The sequence below is a fragment of the Erpetoichthys calabaricus genome, chromosome 9 (assembly GCF_900747795.2).
Source record: "Erpetoichthys calabaricus chromosome 9, fErpCal1.3, whole genome shotgun sequence".
Lineage (NCBI taxonomy): Eukaryota > Metazoa > Chordata > Cladistia > Polypteriformes > Polypteridae > Erpetoichthys > Erpetoichthys calabaricus.
In genome coordinates, this window is record NC_041402.2 from 112,173,865 (window position 1) to 112,197,537 (window position 23,673).

Genomic DNA, 23,673 nt, shown 5'->3' on the forward strand with positions numbered 1-23,673 from the left:
ATATGTGTCCAGAATTGGATCCCCTCACCTCTCATAATAGACTGAATTAGATTTAATATGGCAAACTCAATACAAGCCTTCATTTAAGGTATTTCATACTTATAGATATTATAGTGTTTATTACGAGCTATATTAAAAGATCTCAAAACTAGCCCCCTTACAAAACCCTTTCTATCAAATTTGGATCTTATAAAATACGGACTCCCTGGTCTCACTTTAAATGGCTCCACCTTAAATTTAAGTTAGTGAATACCATCAAAATAACAGACCCCCAACAGGAAAATTACTATTGTTAAGGCTGGGTGCCCCTACACTATCTTAGGTTCAGGCACCCAGTCACAAACTTAACATCAGGGACCCACCCGAAACTCAACTGCCCACCCCACTCACTTTAAGTTTAGTCCTAGGGGTGAGGGGCAGGTCAGTCCAGAATCGGAACCTCCTCTAAATGTCAAGTCACGAAAAAACAAAAGACAGACACAATCTTAAGATTAGGCACCCCTTATCAAATTTTAAGATTAGGTACCCAATCACCGATTAACATCAGGGACTCTATTCTAAAAACACTGCCCACCCCCACTCACTTTAAGTTTAGTATTTGGGGTGAGGGGCAGGGCAGTCTAAGTTTTACTACACCAGGAATCATGTAAACGGGTGATACTCAAATCCTCCAGACAACAAGGCTCCCTCAAATCCCAATATAATCCCAGGAACCCATATGGCAATATGCCATCAACTTCCCGTTCATGCCTATGCAAAACCACATTAAACTGCATGATCAAGGGATTATGCTTACATTTTGGAGCAGGGGGAATCAAAGAAATGTAGCAGCGTGCCTCCGGGAAAAATGTCTTGATCACCCTAATCATTTGAGTAACAAATTTGTCAAACTCATCCACGGGGTTTTGCAAGAGGGTCAACAAACCCGCCAGAACAACAATCTTTCTGACTTGTTTCTGAACCCCCATTTTTTCAAGACACTTTGATAAATTCTCAATTCTCCATTCACCGGAGCCAATAAACTGCCACCCCTTCTCATCTCCCAGCTCTTTTGAGCCAGAGTCACATCGCCCAGGACAACATAAGGACTTTTGAGGGCCCCTTCTTTCTGATTATCAATTATTGCCTGATCTGTAATTTTAGTTTTTGACCTAGTTTGAATTTGTGCATCAGAAATGACAGCACTATCATCATTCATCATTTGCACCACTTGTATTTTTTTGGATTTAGATTTAAGTGAAAGTTTTGATCTGGGCCTCACAGTTATTCCTGTTGAAAGAACAGGAGAAGAAAAATCTATGCTGTCCCGTGAAGATGCACTCCGTATTGTCCCAGTGTCTAGCAATAACTGGAGTTTTACTGAATAGTTAGCATGGGTTAAGAAGAGGGAGGTCGTGATTTACTAACATGCTAGAACGCTATGAGGAAGCTACACAAGGATATAATCAAAGTGGAGAATATGATATTATTTATCTTGAATTTCAGAAAGCATTTTTTAAGGTGCCACATGAGAGGTTGGGCATCAAACTTAAAGAAGTTGGAGTTCAGGGTGTAGTGTTATAGTGTTATATATACCACAATGAATTTTAAATGAAACAACTCAGATGCAGTTGAAGTGCAGACATTCAGCTTTAATTCAGTGGGGTGAACAAAACGATTGCATAAAAATGTGAGGCAACTAAAGCATTTTTTTAACACAATCCCTTCATTTCAGGGGCTCAAAAGTAATTGGACAATTGACTCAAAGGTTATTTCATGGGCAGGTTTGGGCAAATCCGTCGTTATGTCATTATCAATTAAGCAGATAAAAGGCCTGGAGTTGATTTGAGGTGTGGTGCTTGCATGTGGAAGATTTTGCTGTGAACAGACAACATGCGGTCAAAGGAGCTCTCCATGCAGGTGAAAGAAGCCATCCTTAAGCTGCGAAAACAGAAAAAACCCATCCGAGAAATTGCTACAATATTACGAGTGGCAAAATCTACAGTTTGGTACATCCTGAGAAAGAAAGCAAGTACTGGTGAACTCAGCAACGCAAAAAGACCTGGACGTCCACGGAAGACAACAGTGGTGGATGATCGCAGAATCATTTCCATGCTGAAGAGAAACCTTTTCACAACAGCCAACCAAGTGAACAACACTCTCCAGGGGGTAGGCATATCGATATCCAAGTCTACCATAAAGAGAAGACTGCATGAAAGTAAATACAGAGGGTGCACTGCAAGGTGCAAGCCACTCATAAGCCTCAAGAATAGAAAGGCTGGATTGGACTTTGCTAAAGAACAGCTAAAAAAGCCAGCACAGTTCTGGAAAAAACATTCTTTGGACAGATGAAACCAAGATCAACCTCTATCAAAATGATGGCAAGAAAAAAGTATGGAGAAGGCGTGGAACAGCTCATTATCCAAAGCATACCACATAATCTGTAAAACACGGTGGAGGCAGTGTGATGGCTTGGGCGTGCATGGCTGCCAGTGGCATTGGGACACTAGTGTTTATTGATGATGTGACACAGGACAGAAGCAACCGAATGAATTCTGAGGTGTTCAGAGACATACTGTCTGCTCAAATCCAGCTAAATGCAGTCAAATTGATTGGGCGGCGTTTCATGATACAGATGGACAATGACCCAAAACATACAGCTAAAGCAACCCAGGAGTTTATTAAAGCAAAGAAGTGGAAAATTCTTGAATGGCCAAGTCAGTCACCTGATCTTAACCCAGCTGAGCATGCATTTCACTTGTTGAACACTAAACTTCAGACAGAAAAGCCCACAAACAAACAGCAACTGAAAGCCGCTGCAGTAAATGCCTGGCAGAGGATTAAAAAGGCGGAAACCCAACATCTGGTGATGTCCATGAGTTTAAGACTCGGGCTGTCATTGCCAGCAAAGGGTTTTCAACCAAGTATTAGAAATGAACATTTTATTTCCAGTTATTTAATTTGTCCAATTACTTTTGAGCCCCTGAAATGAAGGGATTGTGTTAAAAAATGCTTTAGTTGCCTCACATTTTTATGCAATCATTTTGTTCACCCCACTGAATTAAAGCTGAAAGTCTGCACTTCAACTACATCTGAGTTGTTTCATTTAAAATTCATTGTGGTAATGTACAGAACCAAAATTAGAAAAAACTTGTCTCTGTCCAAATATTTATGGACCTAACTTTAAGTGTAAAATTCAGAATGTTAGTCCCTCCATTACATCTTTCTGTATTGATATTAATATGCTAGAATTAGCTGTAAAAAATAGAAAAAACACTAAAGCAATTAAAAAATGAAAGTTTCTGAGCTGGTTTAACAATTTGTAATGCTATTGTCTACTTCCCTCTTTCTTGTAATAACTTAGCTGTTGTTACTCTTGTATGTAATTTAGCCTTCATCATTATACATTTGTTAACTATATAATGGATAAACTTTTGCAGTAATGGAATCTGATATCAACATAATAAAAAAAATACTGATGGTTTTGGAGGATTCTCTTTACACCCGTCTAGTATCAGACGTGCACTCCTAATTCTATTCCTAATTCAACACCTAGATTATATTCTTTTGCTCAATTATTAGCATGCTGTTCACTCTTTAAGATCACAATATGAGGACAAATGTTTACAAAAACATACCAACAAATGCTAATTGGGTGTTACGCAATAAATGACATACATGCATTAATCTGTTAAAATATGGAAAATACTGTGACTTTTACCTTTAAACCACAAGATAATGAAGGTTGTATTGAAACTGAAAATGAACATCCTTATTGCCTTTTTCATGACTACAATGCACTTACTAAGAGCTGTACGTATCCATTATAAAGTTCACAGACACACATCACATTTCATTTTGCTTCCTCTTCATTCGACTGGAGTTAAATTTTTCAGATTCTTTCAAGACGTTACAAAATTCAGAAGTTCCCATCCTTTCCAGTAAGAAGTCCACTTATAGATGGAGATAAACGGCAATACAAAAATGATTTGCAAGTACAATTGAAATATGATGAGTGACGTGTGTCTTCAAACATTAGACATGCACAGTACAAATTGGGCAGTGTCATGAAAGTAAATTTTATTAAGCAATGAGCGCACGCACGGACCATATCGGATGGAGACTCATGTCGCAAATTAAAAAAACATGGATTGGGCACTGTTGTAACAGCAAATTTCTGTGCATGCATATGTATCTGCACATGGCTTGGCTAGTGCTTCTGCGCATGTGCCCGCGGATCTGGCAGGCACCGCAGATCGGGTAGTGACAGAGTGTAACACAGCAAGATGCAGAGGACAGAAAGATATGGAAAAAGATGATCTGCTGTGGAAACTCCTAAAGGGATCAGCTAAAAGAAGAAGAAGAAGAATGCACTATCAACTGCCAGACAGTGTTCAGAAGCCCTTAAGAAGGCTAACAGAATGTGTGTAGAGTACAAGTCAAAGGAGGTTATGCTCAAGCCTTATATCAAACTACTTAGACCTAACCTGGAGTACTGTGTGCAATTTTTGTCTCCAGGATAAAAAAGTAAATAGCAGTAGAAAAGTCCAGAGAAGAGTGACTAGGCTGATTTGCATATTTACAGGAGATGAGATGCGTGGAAAGATTACAACAACTTATCCTTTTCGGTTTAAGCCAAAGGAGATTAAGTGGAGACATGATTGAAGTTCAAATGGTTCAAATTTATGAAATGTAATTCTTGTCTAATTCTTTCTAATGTTCTAATCTCAATGTATTTTGTTTTTTTTGGCTTATTTGATTGTTGTTGTTTTTGGAGGTAATGTGTGATCCAGGGAACATTAGAGCTGTACTGTAAAATACTGTAAACTGCTAACTTTCTTTGACATTATCCATAATTGTGAATTTCTTCAATTCTTGTACTCATCAGTCAAAAGACAAAGAGAGTTTACAGTAATGCTTAATTAGCATAATCACAGTGATGGACATGATACTATATCTTACAAGCAGAATAATAGAAATTTTGAATGAGAAAATTAATGTTTGTTCTTAGTCAGAGATGGTAAGCAGGTTAACAAGAATTCCAGAGTTTAGAAGCTACATTAGAACATTAGAAAGATTTAGATGAGAATAGACCATTTCACCGAACAAAGCTACTTGGTAACTTATTCTATCTGTCTATGGCTCTCTGTGTGAAGAAAAACTCCCAAATGTTTGTGTGAAATTTACTCTTAACAGTTTTTCCAATTGTGGCCACAAGAGCTTAAATAAATATTTGTTAAGAGATGTGCTGCAGGACAATGCAATATGTAGTGTCAGACCATCTCACTGAGCTAACAGGTTTGCAAACTTCATTATTTAATACATTTTAAGACAATGCTTCACATTGATGGAGGCATAACAATATCTAACAAGATAGTGGATATCTATGTGGCATTTCAAAAGAAAAAATGGTTATCTCTAAATAAGGATGGAAAAAATTTATTTAATTTACTATAACAGGTAGTGTTATTGCCGGACATTTTCTTTACCTTTGTGTGTGTGTGTGTGTATGCAGGTGGGTGTGTGTGTTTAACCATTTGGATGTTGGCCTGTTTAAGCACAATCTCATTATTTTCACTATAACACTGATGATTTTGGGTATTATCATTGTCTTATATGTGCTAATGCAAATGCGAGTTACTTTATTTTGTAATAAAATGCATGATATTTCTTTTGGGAGGCGATGTATGCTGCAGTATGACTTTGACTGAAAAAAATGTAATTCTTTTACAGTTCATCTGAGCTTCCTCCCCCACTATAAATAACAACCCCCCGTATAAAATAAAATCCTAAAAAAAGATAACTGTGGACTCAATAAGCGTTTGTTGTTTCTTGGATTAATTGCCTTAAATGCAATTCGGTATGTAAATTTTTACATATAATATGATGTGATGGATGGCTGGGGGCCATGCCTGGCTGGGACGCCCCTTCACCACATCTGCCAGAGGGACAAGGAGGGGAAGCCCAGTATCTCCCCCTGGATGCTAGATGGCAGCCTCCCTGGGTTGCAGCATTGCCTCTGACTCACCCAGGGCTTCATGGGGGTTGGAGTTCTGAACAGCTCTGTGGTGTTCCGCAGGCACCACCAGTGGGTGCTGCAGCAGGAGCTGCTGGCCCGTTTTGGGCACTGGTTTCGCCTTATCCGGGTACCCAATAAAAGGGAGCCAGCGACCACCACTCAGCGGCCAGAGTCGGGTGGGAGGAGGACAAAGCTTGCTGAGGAGGAGTGGTGGTAGATGAGAGAAGAAGAGTGCATGATTTATTTGTGTCTGTACTTTGGTACTGTGTATTGCCTTTGGGACACAGGGAAGACGTGCGCCCACAGGGGAAGAAAAACAAATAGTTTATTTATTTTACATGTGCCTCCCATGTCCAATTTGTGTCTGTGGTATAGCGGGTCCACAGCTCCTGTCAAAAGGGCCAGTTTTTAAAATAAATAATTGCTGCACTCGTGGCTTAGATAGATAGATAGATAGATAGATAGATAGATAGATAGATAGATAGATAGATAGATAGATAGATAGATAGATAGATAGATAGATAGATAGATAGATAGATAGATACTTTATTAATCCCAAGAGGAAATTCACATACTCCAGCAGCACCTTACTGATAGAAAAAACAATATTAGATTAAAGATTGATAATAATGCAGGTAAAAACAGACAATAACTTTGTATAATGTTAATGTTTACCCCCCCGGGTGGAATTGAAGAGTCGCATAGTTTGGGAGAGGAACAATCTTCTCAGTCTGTCAGTGGAGCAGGACGGTGACAGCAGTCTGTCGCTGAAGCTGCTCTTCTGTCTGGAGATGACACTGTTTTGTGGATGTGTCAGAGGGGGACACTTTTACATTTGTTTGTGCACTGGGTGGTTCCATTAGGCACCCACTGTTGGGACTGGGGGGTGAGAAGTTAAAAGGCTGTCTGTACTTATTAATGGTATTTGCTGTCTTGCAAGGGAGTCACTGCTTTGAAGTCTGGCCTTGGAGGATGCCTGTTATTTACCTGGCTTGGAAATATTGGTTTCTAATCAGCATATCTGTACTTATTAATGGGGTTTGCTGTCTTGCAAGGGAGTCACTGCTTTGAAGTCTGGCCTTGGAGGATGCCTGTATTTACCTGGCTTGGAAATATTAGTTCCTAATCAGCATATCTGTACTTATTTATGTTTGGTAACCATACATTTTGTTAACTTGTGTTTTCATTAATTGTTAAACCCAGGCAATTTAGATGTGCCATTGATTAAACTGTTTGTCCAGGACTGACAACAGCAGGGACTGAAGTAAATATAAACTCCTGGGCAGCAGAAGGCAGGACGGACAGTCCACAGGAAACGCTGCCAAGACACTCAGAAAGGGCATAGGGGCTTGCAGGCAGACAAGGGTACCTGGCTGGCACGACGTGAGGCACAAGGACGGCAACACTTCCAGGGAGGAAGAGACAGCTCCACAAAGAGACGCCGGATGTGGGTTCAGCGAGAGAGGGAATCTGCATGAAAGGACCCAGCAAAGCTGACAGACGAGAAATGAGGCGTGCCTAGGTCCCAGCAACACAATGAGCCCAGAGTGGAAGAAAAAGGAACAACGAAGAGACGCTGACAGGGAGTCAACAATTTGACACAACTACTGTAGGGGAACGAGTGTCCGGGGAACAGAGTGGATCCATGGACAGTTGAACGATTAAGTGTTGGGGTAACACAGTGAGCAACTTGGACTCTGCACCACTAAAGGTTGTATCCTCCAATTCTTGTTTTTACAGACTTTTAGAGTGTGGACTGTGTATTTTCCTTTTAAAAAAAGGAAATTAATTCCTGATATGTTTAGGTTCTGTTATGTTTGTTTATCTTTTCAATGTACCTTATATTGTCTTGTACAACAGAACTTACTGTTGCTTTTTTCTGAAATTACTGTTATGTCTTTCATTGTGTGTTTACTCACCGCCCAATTTAAAGAAACCTGTGTGCTATTATTGGTAAATTTCAGGAGTTCCCAGTCTCTTAATAAAACTGGGTGGCGTAGTCGGATATTTTAATGGTGTCTAAGTTAGATTACCTATAAGTGTGACCAGACGCCTGTGACAGATGCAGTGGATTTTCCATAATTGATAGGAGCCTGCTGAGCGCCAGTCGCTCTGCCACAGATGTCAAACTGTCCAGCTCTATGCCAACAATAGAGCCTGCCTTCCTCACCAGTTTGTCCAGGCGTGAGACGTCTTTCTTCTTAATGCTGCCTCCCCAGCACACCACCGCGTAGAAGAGGGTGCACGCCACAACTGTCTGATAGAACATCTGCAGCATCTTATTGCAGATGTTGAAGGACGCCAGCCTTCTAAGGAAGTATAACCGGCTCTGTCCTTTCTTACACAGAGCATCAGTATTGGCAGTCCAGTCCAATTTATCATCCAGTTGCACTCCCAGGTATTTATAGGTCTGCACCATCTGCACACAGTCACCTCTGATGATCACGGGGTCCATGAGGGGTCTGGGCCTTGGTTTTGCTGGTGTTCAGGTGTAGGTGGTTTTAATCACACTATTTAACAAAGTCATTGATTAGGTCTCTATACTCCTCCTCCTGGATAGGATAGATAGATAGATAGATAGATAGATAGATAGATAGATAGATAGATAGATAGATAGATAGATAGATAGATAGATAGATAGATAGATAGATAGATAGATAGATAGATAGATAGATACTTTATTAATCCCAAGGGGAAATTCACAAGCTTAGTGAGGGGGCATGGTGGTGTGTGGCCGAGCGGTTCCTGGGGAATTCGTGATGCGGGCGAACCTCGCTTAAGTTCACAGGTGAGGAGTCGTCCGCATCCGTAATTGTTCCTGGGAGCTGCTGATTGCCACAGCTGATCCATGTCCTCATAATAAAAAGTAGTGTGAGGCGGCTAGGAAGAAAGAAAAAGAAAGAAACGGAGGTTGCAGGAGTGAGAAAAAAGGCAAGAAGCAGTGAGGAGAAAGCTGGTGTGTGTGAGAGAGAGAGAGTGAGTGAGCGAGCAGCTCACAGCAGGCAGCTGGACAGTGAGCCCTAATGGGGTGTTTGGCCGACACCTTGGGCAGTTGGTAGTGGTCGCTCCCACTGAGCATTGTGAGGAGTGGGAGTGACTGGAAGGAGGATGGCTCACCGCAGAAGACAGCGGGAGTCAGGAGGCTTGGATGGTGGATTCGCCAACGTGAGCCAAGTCTCGGTCTGGAGAGAGCGGAACCAAAGCCAGGGATAAGGAAGTCTCCAAATCAGTCGAGTGGAAAGAAGGTCAACTGCAGGTAGGGCAACTCTCCTGCTGTGAAGCCCAATGGGAGAAGCTGTGGAGCTGCCAGGTAAAAAGAAGACACTGGGCTTTGTGTTTTTAAAGGACTGCTTCCAGCCATTGTTTTAACATCGTTATAAAGGAATTATTTATTGAAACCTCCACGTTTCAATTTTACTGGATTATTTATTTATTGAAGGATTGTGATACACTGCACTTATTTATTTTGAACACTGTTTTTTTTGGCTGTTTTTAATAAAAACATTTGTCATTTTTACACCATCCCCTTGTTTCATTGTTATGCCTCACTGCCAAGCTCATCGGTGACATTACCAACGGTGTCGGGTTCAGGGATCCCGGAAGGATGATGGGAGAGTGGAGCAAACCTGCATCGTCACAGTGTCGGGTTGGGTGCTATATAGCGTCTCTCTTACAATGGATACCTGCTTTTGAAAGGACTGCAAACTGCATATTGATAAGCATGATATAAATGCACAAGTCTATTTTACCTATTTGCTACAACCATTTTAATGTAATGTAAAGCAGGATATAAATGACTTAATGTTAAATACAATACCTTTATAATGCATAAAATAAAATATTTTAGTCAAAGAAAGACAAGACACAATTAGTGGTATTTTTCCCCATTTAATGTTTTCTTCTCATTACAGTCTGGTAACCTTCATGTCAATATACATTTCGATATCCAAAAAAAAATAACAATAAATGACTAGTACATTAAACATTACAGTGTACAATTAACAACAACAACAATTTATTTCTTCTCTAGTCCAATATCACACAAGTAGTGCCACAATGGCCTTTAACATGCCCCATTTTCTGACAGCCCCTCAGCCTTGACCCCCTAAGAAAGCAAGAACAAACTCCCAAAAAATACTTTTGTACGGAGAAAAAAATGGAAGAAATCTTAGCAAAGGAAATTCAGAAAGAGACAGCATTTCAGGTGCGTTGGGCATGCAATGGGCATCAAAAAATGGACATAAATACAATGCAAAAAACAGAAGAAAAGTAATTCTCTTCATAGAGCTAGGTGGCCAATCCATCATTGCTACCTCAGGAATACAGTGCAATAATACAATAGTAATAGTACAAATTTAAGGAAAAATGCAAGAATAGATTGTAACACTCACTAAATATAGAACTATCACATATGAGGATAAAAATTTGTTCAGAATCCTGGAGACCTCAGGGAACAAGCTGCCTCCCCCACTACTTGCCATTCCAAACTTAATCAGTGGTGGGTTCGGCCCATATCTGATTATAGGACACTTCTACCTGATGATTCCAGTGCTTCTTTAGCAGATGTTTTTTTCATAGGCAGGCAAAGAAATGGGCAGTAGAGCAGTGGCAACAAGTGCCACATGTGAGTACCGAGAAGAGAAACACAATGGGAGAGGGTTACTAAAAGTTTATAAATATCTTATTACTTATATTTTAGCACAAATGACTACTGCAGAAATGCAGTATGTACATCTAATCTAATCTAATGTAGAATACAAGGCAAGAAAGGGTTTGCCAAGCTATTATGAGGTTTGCACTTTGATTCTGAGATCTTATATTTTCAATTTTTCAAGCTCATAAAGTTTGTACTGCTAATGTCTGTTGGTATTTTGCATAGTAGTTCTGAATTCCCATTTGTTAAATTAGCCACTTTTCTAAACAGTACACAAGGATTATTATTATCTATTATTTTAGAATAGTAGTCTGAACAGGCTTAAAACTGAGCTTTTTTATATTTTTTAACACTCTCCATGCAAATTGAAAGACCTGCAGCTTTGTTGTTCTCTAACTATGCTCCAGTTTTCAATACCTAATTAAAGAGCTTGAGTGCTCTTGTTAAGCCAGGGCGAGTTTATATTCACTTTGAATGCTTTTGCTTAAGGGAAGCCACTGTGTCCAAAGCGTCTCTCAAAGTTATATTACAATTTGATGTTAGCTAATCTGAATTGTTTTTCAAGAATACACTTAACTTACTCAAAATACCTATACATTTTGAAGCAGAGTTACAATTCAGATGTTGCGCTTTCTTTGTATTATTCTGTGAATATATTGGTAATGGCAGAACCAACTCAAATAGTAATTAAGTCAGTCAGTCAGTCAGTCAGTCAGTCAATCATTTTCCAACCTGCTATATCCTAACACATGGTCACGGGGGTCTGCATGTAATTAAGTAGTGATCCAAAATAACTTAATTTATTGGACTAATATTTAAATTTTGAATTTCAACTATGTGAGCTATAATTAAATCTAATGTGTGGTTATAATTATGAGTTGGACCATTGGTAACCTCACAAAGTCCTACTGAATTTAACAAATAAGTAAAACATTTGCTAAAAGTGTCAGTAAAACATCAACATGTACTGTACATCAAAGTCTGCTGTCACACATGAGCGAATGGGAGGCAGCTAAAGGCTCATATAAGGATAATTCCACACCAAACCAGGGGGTGGCAAGGTACACCAATCCTTTCTCTCTTTCCACTGCAGACCAGTAACGGGAAATCCCACCTGGCCTTGATGATGTCACTTCTGGTCATGGGCCTGAGGACATCACTTCCAGCCCCGATGATGCAATTTACAGTTCCGGCCCAATGACGTCACTTCCTCTACCATCCCTATGGCACCCCGGGTAAGGACCCAGTTGTGCAACTCCTGACTTGAGGTGTCAGTAGATGAGACAGAGCAACCAAAATATTCAAAATCAGGAATCAGTTTTACTCCAGCAATATCCATACTATTTACAAAGAAATGTCTTGCAAAAAAAAATATTTGCAAAATCCAATGCAAAGACACTTCCCAAAAGAAAAATCAGTGTAGGTGTTATAATATTTACAGTGGCTTCCAAATCTAAAGTGAAGAAAAGACCAAAACAGCAAAAAAAAAACTCTTCCACCTCCTTGATCCAACCCCAAAACTGATCACGAAAGACAGGCAGAAAAATAAAAATCAAAACAAAATGAATAACTAAGCACCTACTACATACACAAAGCACAGTCTCTCTCCTACTCAATTAAGTAAATCAGTAGCACAGATCTACACTACAGCTTGAAGACCTGGTCAAAAGACGACCTTCATGGCGTTCTGACTCTAGTTTTATATCCTGAGCCCTTTTGACTATCCAATCCACCTTTGTTTCCTGCGGACTTCCAATAATCAGACACATCAGGATGAGCACCATTCCTCAGCACCTGCTCCAGCCTATTTAAATGTTCTCTCTCCCGCACGCGCGTACCTGTCTGCCTTGTTGATCTGTGGGCAGGACAAATAATCAGTTACCAAATTCTTCTTTCCTGCAATGTAGCGTACAGTGGAACCTCGGTTCATGAACGTCTCTGAACACATACAAATCGGGTAACGACCAAAAAGTTTGCCAAACTTTTGCATCTGTTCATGACCACACACTCGGTATACGAACAAGCCAGTTTCCCTTTCGGTTTGTGCGTGCCGATGATTTCCACATGTGTTGCATTGTTCTCGGTCAGACGTGCGTGCTTTCGCTGTGAACTCTTTGTGTTCTATTTCGTTTCTCTTCCGGTTCATATGCGCTGATTACTGTATTTAAGCACGTGTTCAGCCTCTCCCTGTGCATTGTTCTCAGTCAGACGTGCATGCTTTCACTGTGAACCCTTTGTGCTCTACAGTATTTCGTGTGCTTTTGCAGTTAACCATGGCTTCTAAGCAAGTGAAGAGTGGTGAGAAGAAAGGTTTGAAGAAAATTGAAATCGAAGTAAAGAAAGAAATTATTGAAAAGTATGAGTGTGGCATTCGTGTTACTGATCTTGCCGCTGAGTACAAGAAGTCAATGATTTCAACTATTCTAAAGCAGAAAGAGGCCATTAAAGCAGCTGATGTTGCAAAAGGAGTTACAGTGTTAACCAGGCAGAGGCCTCAAGTGCTGGAAGAGGTGGAAAAACTGTTGCTAGTGTGGCTGAACGAGAAGCAACTTGCAGGGGACAGCGTAAGCGAGGCGATGTTATGCGAAACTGAGGAATTTAAAGCCAGTAGAGGATGGTTTGAAAAGTTTTGCAAGAGGAGTGGCATTCATAGTGTGGTAAGGCATGGAGAGGCTGCTAGTTCCAACGCTGAAGCTGCAAAAGAATTTGTGAAAAATTTCACAAAATTAGTGAAGGACAAAGGCTACATCCTGCAACAAGTCTTCAACTGCGACGAGACCGGATTGTTCTGGAAGAGGATGCCAAAGAGGACCTACACTACCTAGGAAGAGAAAGCTATGCCCAGCCATAAACCAATGAAGGACAGGTTAATCGTTTTGCTGTGTGCTAACGCTAGTGGCGACATAAAAATCAAGCCGCTACTCGTTTACCAATTTGAAAACCCTTGTGCTTTCAAGCAGCACAATGTAAACAAAGCCAGACTGCCCGTGATGTGGAGGGCAAACATGAAGGGTTGGGTCACAAGGACCTTGTTTTTGGAATGGCTGCACGAGGCTTTCACTCCCGCCGTGAAGCAATATCTTGAAGAGAACAACCTGCCTAAAAATTGCCTTCTTCTGATGGACAATGCACCGGCACACCCTCCAAATTTGGTTGACGATATGGTCGAGAAGTACGACTTTATTAAGGTCATGTTCCTCCCCCTAAACACGACTCCTCTTCTGCAGCCCATGGACCAGCAGGTTATTTCAAATTTTAAGAAGCTGTACACCAAAGGACTATTTGCCAGGTGTTTCAATGTGACCGAGGAGACGTCTTTGACCCTGAAAGAGTTCTGGAAGAACCATTTAAATATTATTCATTCATCGGCCTCATTGATAAAGCCTGGGAAGACGTCACACACCGGACCTTGATCTCGGCCTGGAAGAAACTTTGGCCTGAATGCATTCCTGAACAGGTTTTAAAAAGCTTTGAGCCTCCTGTTGTGGATGAGATTTTGTCCATGGGCAGGAACATGGGTCTTGAAGTGGACAATGAGGACATCGAGGAGGTGGTCCTGGATCACAAGGAAGAGCTGACGATGGAGGAACTCGCTGAACTCCAGCAGGAGCAGCTTAGGTTGCTCACCAAGGAGCAGTCCTCCAGGGAAGAAGAGGAAATGGCGGTTATAAAAAGCGATGCGATAAAAGCCATCATGGAAAAATGGAACGAGTGTCAGGATTTTTTCGAGAAGAACCACCCTGACAAAGCGGTTACGAACAGAGTGATAAACATGATGAACAACAATGTCGTCTCGCATTTCTGAAAATTTTAATGCGTAGGAAAAGGCAAGTCACATTAGACCGCTATTTCGCGAAGTCGGATCCACCAGCTAAACAGCTAAAAACACCAGAAACTCAAGAAATCACAACAGAGAAAACACCTGAAGGAGAACATCCCTCCATCGCGGAGCCGGACTCTCCCTTAAAAACTGTAACCTCCTCTCCACCCAGTTCCTCCTCACTTCCTTCATGCCAGAAGTTTAACTAACCATGGTTTATGGTTAGTTTTTGTATTACGGATTTTTCAAATGTTCATTTTACGGTTCATAGCGTGAATTGTTGCAACGTTACTTTTCTTGGTGGTTTATTAAAGTACGGATTTTTCAAATGTTCATTTTTTTCCCTGTGCTTAAAACTCATTAAAAAAAAGTGTTTACAGCGAGTGGTTCGCAGCGTGATTTGTTGCAATGTTACTTTTCTTGGTGGTTTATTAAATTATGGAATTTTCAAATGTTCATTTTTTTCCCTGTGCTTAAAACTCATTAAAAAAAAGTGTTTTTAGCGAGCGGTTCGTAGCGCTATAGTGTGAACTCTTGCAATGTTAGTTTTCTCTGTTGCTCAAGGTTTTCTCAGTGTTATTCAATGTTTTTACATTTAGTTTACTATTACACTGTGCATTCTATGGTATAATTAACTATATTTGTGCTTAAAAATCTTTAAAAAAAAAAAAATACATACAGTTCGTATGGTCTGGAACGGATTAATTGTATTTATATACAATCCTATGGGGGAAATTACTTCGGGTCATGACCAAATCAGGTTACGACCAGAGTTTTGGAAAGAATTACGGTCGTGACCCGAGGTTCCACTGTACCTGAAATGTGTAGGGCTGGAGCGCCAAATACCACCTCGCAATGCATGCATTGGAATGCCGCATTTGTTGCATCCATTGAAGAGCTCTGTGTTTGCACTCTACAAAGAATGTATTCCCTAATAGATAGTATTTTAGACTATGAACAGCCCACTTAATTCCTAAGCCCTCTTTCTCTAGGGTGGAATACTTCTTTTCCCTATCAAACAATTTTTTTTTTTTTGTTCTTTATTTCGCCTTATACAATTTCTTGTATTAGGAATTTGTTAGTTTTCGCATACCCCATGGGGTCAGAGCGCAGGGTCAGCACCCCTGGAGCAATTGAAGGTTAAGGGCCTTGCTCAAGGGCCCAGCAGAGTAGGATCTCTTTTGGCAGTGATGGGGATTCGAACCAGCAACCTTCGGGATACCAGCGCAGATCCTTAGCGTCAGAGCCACCACTCCGCCTGCTAATAAACAGAATATGCCTTCTGTGCTCTGCTTCACCCTGCATCAACACCGCCCCTAAGCCTTTTCCAGACGCATCCACCCGTAAAACAAATGGAATTGTAAAATCAGGGCAATGTAAAATTACGTCCTTACAAAATATTTCCTTTTAAGTTTGAAAATGCATTTTCACATTCTGTTGACCAATTAATGACTCGGGTGCTTTCTCTTTGAACAGGTCCGTTAGGGGTGCAGCGATGCTTGAAAAGTTTGGCACAAATTTCCGGTACCACCCCACTTGTCCGAGAAATGACCAGAGCTGTTTATTATTCTATGGACGTGATCGGTCCTGGATGGCTGCAACCTTGTCAACTTGTGGCTTAATGATACCACTTCCAATAGTATAACCCAGGTATTGCACTTGTTGTTTTCCCTATTATAGTTTTATTAGGATTAGCCACAAGACTGGCTGCATTGATGCGGTCGAAGACATCTGCTAGATGTTCAAGATGCTCTTCTCAGGTATTACTGTATACCACAACATCATCAATGAAAACTCGGGCATACGCTTCAGCTCCCTGTAAAACACAGTCCATTAAACATTGAAAACTTGCCACTGCTCCGTGCAAACCACATGGCATCACGTTGAATTGGTATAAACCCCCAGGTGCTCTAAATGCCTTAAATGGCTTGGACTCTGGAGTCAATGGGACCTGCCAGTACCCTTTACAAAGGTCAATTGTGGTCAGATATTTTGCTGGACCCAGTTTCTCCACCAGTTCGCCTACCCTCGGCATAGGATAGGTATCAAAGGCCGAAATAGCATTTAATTTACTATAGTCCACACAGAACCTCATTTGACCATTCTTGTTTTTGGACAAAGACTACTGGACTATACCATTCACTAAAGGACAGTTCTGCAATACCTAACTGTAGCATCTGTTGCAGCTCCTCCTTGAACGTTTCCTGGAGACGCGCTTGGATTCTATAGCATGCCGACCCCACGGGATCTGGAGAGGTAAGTCTAATGTCATGGGGAACAATACTTGTCTTACCCGGGATTGATCCAAAAAGTCCTTTGGGGATCAAGTTTTCAATATCTATCTTTTGTTCCTCTGTCAGGTGCTCTAGAGAAGGCAAAAATGTCAGTTCTCCCTCCCGTTGGCAAGTACTGCTCCTTTGTTTCTTCCTCCTCCAAGACACTGCAGACAAAAAACTGCAAAGCAGGATTTGTTTGTCGATGCCATTCCTTTAACATATTAATATGAAAAGTCTGTTTAGGTTTCCTAGGGTGATCGGGCATATGGATCTCATAAGTAATGGGACCCTTCCGTGCTGTCACAGTGTACGGGCCTTGCCACTTGGGCAATAGGTTACTTTCCGAGATAGGTAATAATAACAGTACCTTTTGTCCTTCGTTCCAGGTGCGTTGTCTAGCTGTCTTATCATATCAGGTCTTCTGCTTGGATTGTGATTTCTGCATGTTTTCCTGAACCATTTTTGTAATGTGCTCCAACTGCATCTTTAAAATATATGTCAACACATTCTTTGCCTCATTTGTATGTTTGTCTCCTTCCAATGCCTCTCTTAGCACCGACAAGGGGCCCCTCACATGGCGACCATACAACAGAAACCCTGTTGACGACTGTGGCACTTCTCTGTATGCAAACAACAGGTAATGTAACCATTGATCCCAATCACTCCCAGTTTCTGACACCAACTTGCGGAGCATCTGTTTAAGTGTGGCATTGAATCTCTCCACCAGCCCATCAGTCTGCGGGTGATAAGGTGTGGTCCTCAGCCCCTGAATACCTAGCAAACCATACACTTGTTTTAATAAATTGGATGTAAGGTTGGAACCCTGATCTGTTAGGATTTGCTTAGGGATTCCTACCCTTGAGCACAACTGTATTAAAGCTCTTGCTATGCTTGTTGCATTTGTCTTCTTTAGGGGAAAGGCTTCTGGGAATCTAGTAGCATAATCACACAGGACTAGAATGTACAGTGCATCCGGAAAGTATTCACAGTGCATCACTTTTTTCACATTTTGCTATGTTACAGCCTTATTCCAAAATGGATTAAATTCATTTTTTTCCTCAGAATTCTACACACAACACCCCATAATGACAACATGAAAAAAGTTTACTTGAGGTTTTTGCAAATTTATTAAAAATAAAAAAACTGAGAAATCACATGTACATAAAGTATTCACAGCCTTTGCTCAATACTTTGTCGATGCACCTTTGGCAGCAATTACAGCCTGATGTCTTTTTGAATATGATGCCACAAGCTTGGCATACCTATCCTTGGCCAGTTTCGCCAAATCCTCTTTGCAGCACCTCTCAAACTCCATCAGGTTGGATGGGAAGCTTCAGTGCACAGCCATTTTAAGATCTCTCCAGAGATGTTCAATCGGATTCAAGTCTGGGCTCTGGCTGGGCCACTCAATGACATTCACAGAGTTGTCCTGAAGCCACTCCTTTGATATCTTGGCTGTGTGCTTAGTGTCGTTGTCCTGCTGAAAGATGAACCGTCGCCCCAGTCTGAGGTCAAGAGTGCTCTGGAGTAGGTTTTCATCCAGGATATCTCTGTACATTGCTGCAGTCATCTTTCCTTTATCCTGACTAGTCTCCCAGTTCCTGCCGCTGAAAAACATCCCCACAGCATGATGCTGCCACCACCATGCTTCACTGTAGGGATGGTGCCAGGTTTCCTCCAAACGTCACGCTTGGCATTCACACCAAAGAGTTCAATCTTTGTCTCATCAGACCAGAGAATTTTCTTTCTCATGGTCCGAGAGTCCTTCAGGTGCATTTTGGCAAACTCCAGGCGGGATGCCATGTGCCTTTTACTAAGGAGTGGCTTCCGTCTGGCCACTCTGCCATACAGGTCTGATTGGTGGATTGCTGCAGAGATGGTTGGCCTTCAGGAAGGTTCTCCTCTCTCCACAGAGGACCTCTGGAGCTCTGACGGAGTGACCATTGGGTTCTTGGTCACCTTCCTGACTAAGGCCCTTCTTCCCCGAACGCTCAGTTTAGATGGCCGGCCAGCTCTAGGAAGAGTCCTGGTGGTTTTGAACTTCTTCCACTTATGGATGATGGAGGCCACTGTGCTCATTGGGACCTTCAAAGCAGCAGAAATTTTTCTGTAACCTTCCCCAGATTTGTGCCTCAAGACAATCCTGTCTCGGAGGTCTACAGACAATTCCTTTAACTTCATGCTTGGTTTGTGCTCTGACATGAACTGTCAACTGTGGAACCTTATATAGACAGGTGTGTGCCTTTCCAAATCATGTCCAATCAACTGAATTTACCACAGGTGGACTCCAATTAAGCTGCAGAAACATCTCAAGGATGATCAGGGGAAACAGGATGCACCTGAGCTCAATTTCGAGGTTCATGGCAAAGGCTGTGAATACTTATGTACATGTGCTTTCTCAATTTTTTTATTTTTAATAAATTTGCAAAAATCTCAAATAAACATTTTTCACGTTGTCATTATGGGGTGTTGTGTGTAGAATTCTGAGAAAAAAAAATGAATTTAATCAATTTTGGAATAAGGCTGTAACATAACAAAATATGGAAAAAGTGATGCGCTGTGAATACTTTCCGGATGCACTGTACCTATACCCATTCCTGCTTCTTTCAAGTGGCCCCACAATGTCCATAGCAATGCGTAAAAATGGTTCCTCTACTACTGGCAAAGGCATTAGAGCTACTCTGTCTCCTTGTTTAATAGGTCCTACTTTCTGACATTCTGCACAATCTTTAATATAGCTAGCCACATCTTTAGTCCATCCTGGCCAATAGAAGTGCTTAGCCAGCCTGTCTGATGTCATTGCCTGGCCCAGATGACCTGACCAGGGTATACTATGATTTAATTGCAAGACTTTCATTCTCAAGCATGTAGGCAGCACTAATCTATCCCCATATACATCCTTGTGGTACAACAAATTGTTGACGATAACAAACTTTTCCCCCGTCTTTTCCTGAAAGCCCCTTTCTGCCTTGTCAAAACAGGTACGCAGACTGGTATCTCCATGCTGAGCGGCGGCCACGTCACTTGGCCAGTCAAAGGTATCACCTGAGATTTCCAACTCTGGTAAGGGCACATTGTCTTTCTGGGGAACGCTCCAGAGCTTCTCTCGCCTTCTCAGCCTGCGGGACATACGGTTTGTGTCTAGGCTATCAGCAACAGGAAATGGCAATGATTCCCAACCAACTTGGGCCCTGGCAGACTGTTTTGCCGCCTGTGCTCTTGTAATGACCAGAACCTCTGCCTCCAGATCATCCTGTAACAGGTCTTCTATGCCTGGCACGTTCAGCCCTAAGAGTACTCATTAAGGCATACTTTCTAAAATGCCCATGGGCAACTCATACCCCTGGCCTTTAATCTTTAAGTTAACCCTGACCATGGGATAGGTGACCTCATCACCGTGTACACATCTCAGTACTACGACCTGCCCTGATTCAGCATCCAGAGTATTCAGAAAATCCCTGCGTTCCAAGGACTGAATGCTCCCTGTGTCAATGAGGGCCTTGTACTGCTTCCCTGCAATTGTCACCATAATCACCTTCTCCCTGTTTTTACAGACAGCCTTGTTCTCAGGTAAGGGACAAGGGACAAAACAAAGCTTGGTCTCTGTAGACTTGGTGGAACAATATCTAGCTATATGTTCTCTTTGATTACACTTGTAACAACAACAACTACAACATTGATTTATATAGCACATTTTTATAAAAACAATGTAGCACAAAGTGCTTTACATGATGAAGAAAGATAAAAAAGACAAAATAAATAAGAATATATAACAACTTCCCTACTTTTACCTCGCTCAGGGAGACTGTCTACCCGGCTGGAACCATGTCCCATATCGACCCAAGACATACCTCTGGGCATACCTGTTGGCCTGGGTTTCACATTGACTAGTTCTTCTTTCTTTTGCAGATCCCTATGGCGATGTGCGGCCATGAAAACCTCCACCAGCTCTGCAGTCTCTTTTGCTGTCTTGGGGCAATGTTCTTCTATCCAGATTCTGAGCTGACTGTCAAAAACCTGCAAAAGTTGTTCTAAAATTAATAGAATTAATAACCTGTTCTATTTTGTGTTTTTTTCTTGAAGCAAAGGTCTTTAAGTTGTGCTAATAGTTCTTTTAGAGACTGGTTTTTATCCCATTCCACAGAACGGAAATGAATTTTTCCAATATGGCACCCTTTAAATTGTCATACTGTAATGATTCTTTTGCTGCCATGGCTAAAAATGCTGCTCTTGCCTTTCCAGTCAGCAATGGAACTAGTCGAATTGCCCACTCCGTCTTAGGCCACTCGCATACCGCCGCCAACCTCTTGAAGGTAGTCAGGTAATGTTCAATATTTTCTGTCTCCTGATGTGGCAATAAAGGAGGAAAATCCTTGTAATGGACTGATGAATGCCTATTTCTTTCTATAGGAACGTCAGGGGTTCAATTTTGTTCTGTTCAATTCTCCCTGCAGCTGGGTGAACTGATGCTGCAAGGTCCGGATGCACTGATCCATACGCTGCTTATTTGCCTTTTGGGCAGAAATAAATTGTCTGAGAAGCACTTGTAGGACACATACATCCCCTGTACTGGTTGTGTCCTCGTCAACAGGAAATTTACCTGGGTCTACTCCCAGGGAATGGTCTGGAGTACTAGCTACAGGCTGTCATTTTGGAGCCATAATGTACAAAACAAAAATCTTTGTCTGAGTTCAAAGTCTGTATCTCTCTCTCTCCCTTGGCTTTAGATCCTACCGCTGCCACCAACCTGTGACACCCCAGGTAAGAACCCAGTTGTGCAACTCCTGACTTAGGGTGTCAGTAGACGAGACTGAGCAACCAAGGGATGAAGTAAGAGAGACTCAGACTAAACAAAATATTTAAAATCAGGAATCAGTTTCATTCCAGCAATGTCCATACTATTTTACAAAGAAATGTCTTGCAAAAATTAATATTTACAAAGTCCAATGCAAAGACACTTCCCTAAAGAAAAATCAGTGCAGATGTTATAATATTTACAGTGGCTTCCAAATCAAAAGTGAAGAAAAGACCAAAACAGAAAAAAAAAACTCTTCCATCTTCTTCATCCAACTCCAAAGCTGATCATGAAGGACACGTCGGGATGATCACCATTCCTCAGCACCTGCTCAGGTACAGTCGAGCCTATTTAAATGTTCTCTCTCCCACATGTGCATGCGCGTCTGCCTTGTTGACCTGTGGGTTTCCTGTTCAGCCTTTGTTAAGTAAGTACTACTTTACTTTCTCCCACGTTCACTCCTATACTTTGCCACACATGTGAATTCCCTTTTTTGCCGGCTACTTTAAAATGAAGCTTTCTGTCCTTCAGACCTGTTTCTCTGATTTTAAATATACTACTTTCATTCTCTCTCCTCCAGTGGTTATGGAAGCGCGCCTCTGCACTTGGCCGTCAGAAACTGTGAGCATGCTAGAAAAATGGCCTCAGACGCATGCCTCTGTGTCGGCGAGTTTGAGCCCCACGACTTGCTCTCAGAGCACCTGTAGGCCTCCAGGCAGCCCTTCGAACATCCCAGCGATCAAACTGACGCTAAAACTATATACCACTGCCATGTTAATCTGTGCAAGGGCGCTAAAACAGGAAAACAAAAACTTTATTTCTTTTACATTTTTCTTTCCAAATGTCCGCGATAAGCCGATCGGCTGCCTCTTTATTTGCATTATTTACGGCCTCTGAAGTTGGCTTATCACAATCCCTTAAAGCTGCCACCTTTGTTCTGTTTTGTACTCAAACTTGTACACAACTGTACATCATTTAATCCAATTTTGCAGCCAGGAAACAATATACGGGTGGCTTCTCCAAACCTTTTTGTGGCTCCTGTCTATTCATATGACACTGCAATCAACACTAAATGATCATAATTTATAACCAAATCAGATAAAAGGTTTCCAAATTCAGTCATGAACAATAAATGTGGCCCTGGTGGTCTGTGCTAGAATCTCTTTTAATATTTAAAATGAGTGCCTCAAAGGTTGTGAATTCCCCCACATTTTTAAAAGCGGTTTGCATTTTGTCACGATGAATTATTCTACGGTTACTTCTTTGTCCAGTATCTCTAGATTTATGAAGTAATGTGTATCCATCTGGTGATGACTCAGCTAGGGGAACAGTGTCAGATTTATTTATCCAGATTTCAGTGACAAAACTAGAATCAGATTTTGTACTTAATATAATATCATTTACCAAAGCAGCTTTACTTCTAAGAGAGTGAATGTTTAAAATGAAGCATTTACAACAGCATATATCTTTCTGCTCTGGTGATATTTTTTTCTAGCAGTTTAAATTTGAGTTAAGTTGCTGTTACTGTTACCAGTTAGGATGAAGATAATCCCAAAAATAATTCCAATTGTTCACAAAGGCTATGCTTTTATTTGCATAACCTGTTTCTAGCCAGCAGTTAACGGAACACAATCTGCTATAAACATCCCCATTATATAGTCTTGGAAAGAGGCCAGAGACAATTAAATTCCAACGTTTTGTTTTTAAAACCTCAGATTGATGTAAATAAATATTGTAAGTGCCGACATGCAGCAATAAGGTAGATACCTTACATTGTTGGCCAGAAGATCCAATTTAACCTCCGAATCAGACATCTTCTCCCCTGAGAGGCATTTAACATTAACTGCGGGTTTAACATCATTTTTATTTCTAAAATTCTGCACTATGAATTTGCCAGTTATGAGCACTTTATTGTTCTCAGGCTCCACAGGCACTCTGCAGAGTTCTGAGAATCTGTTCTGGGTCTGAATTGGTGATTTGGGTGCTGAGGGACTACATTTTTTCTTCCTAGACACCCATCTCACTGGTACCCACTCTCCCTCCAGCTGAACTGGTGCTGCTAATTTCAGCCATGCACTAACTATGATGGGACCTGGAGAGACTGAAGGTAAATCAGAAGTAGCCAAATTG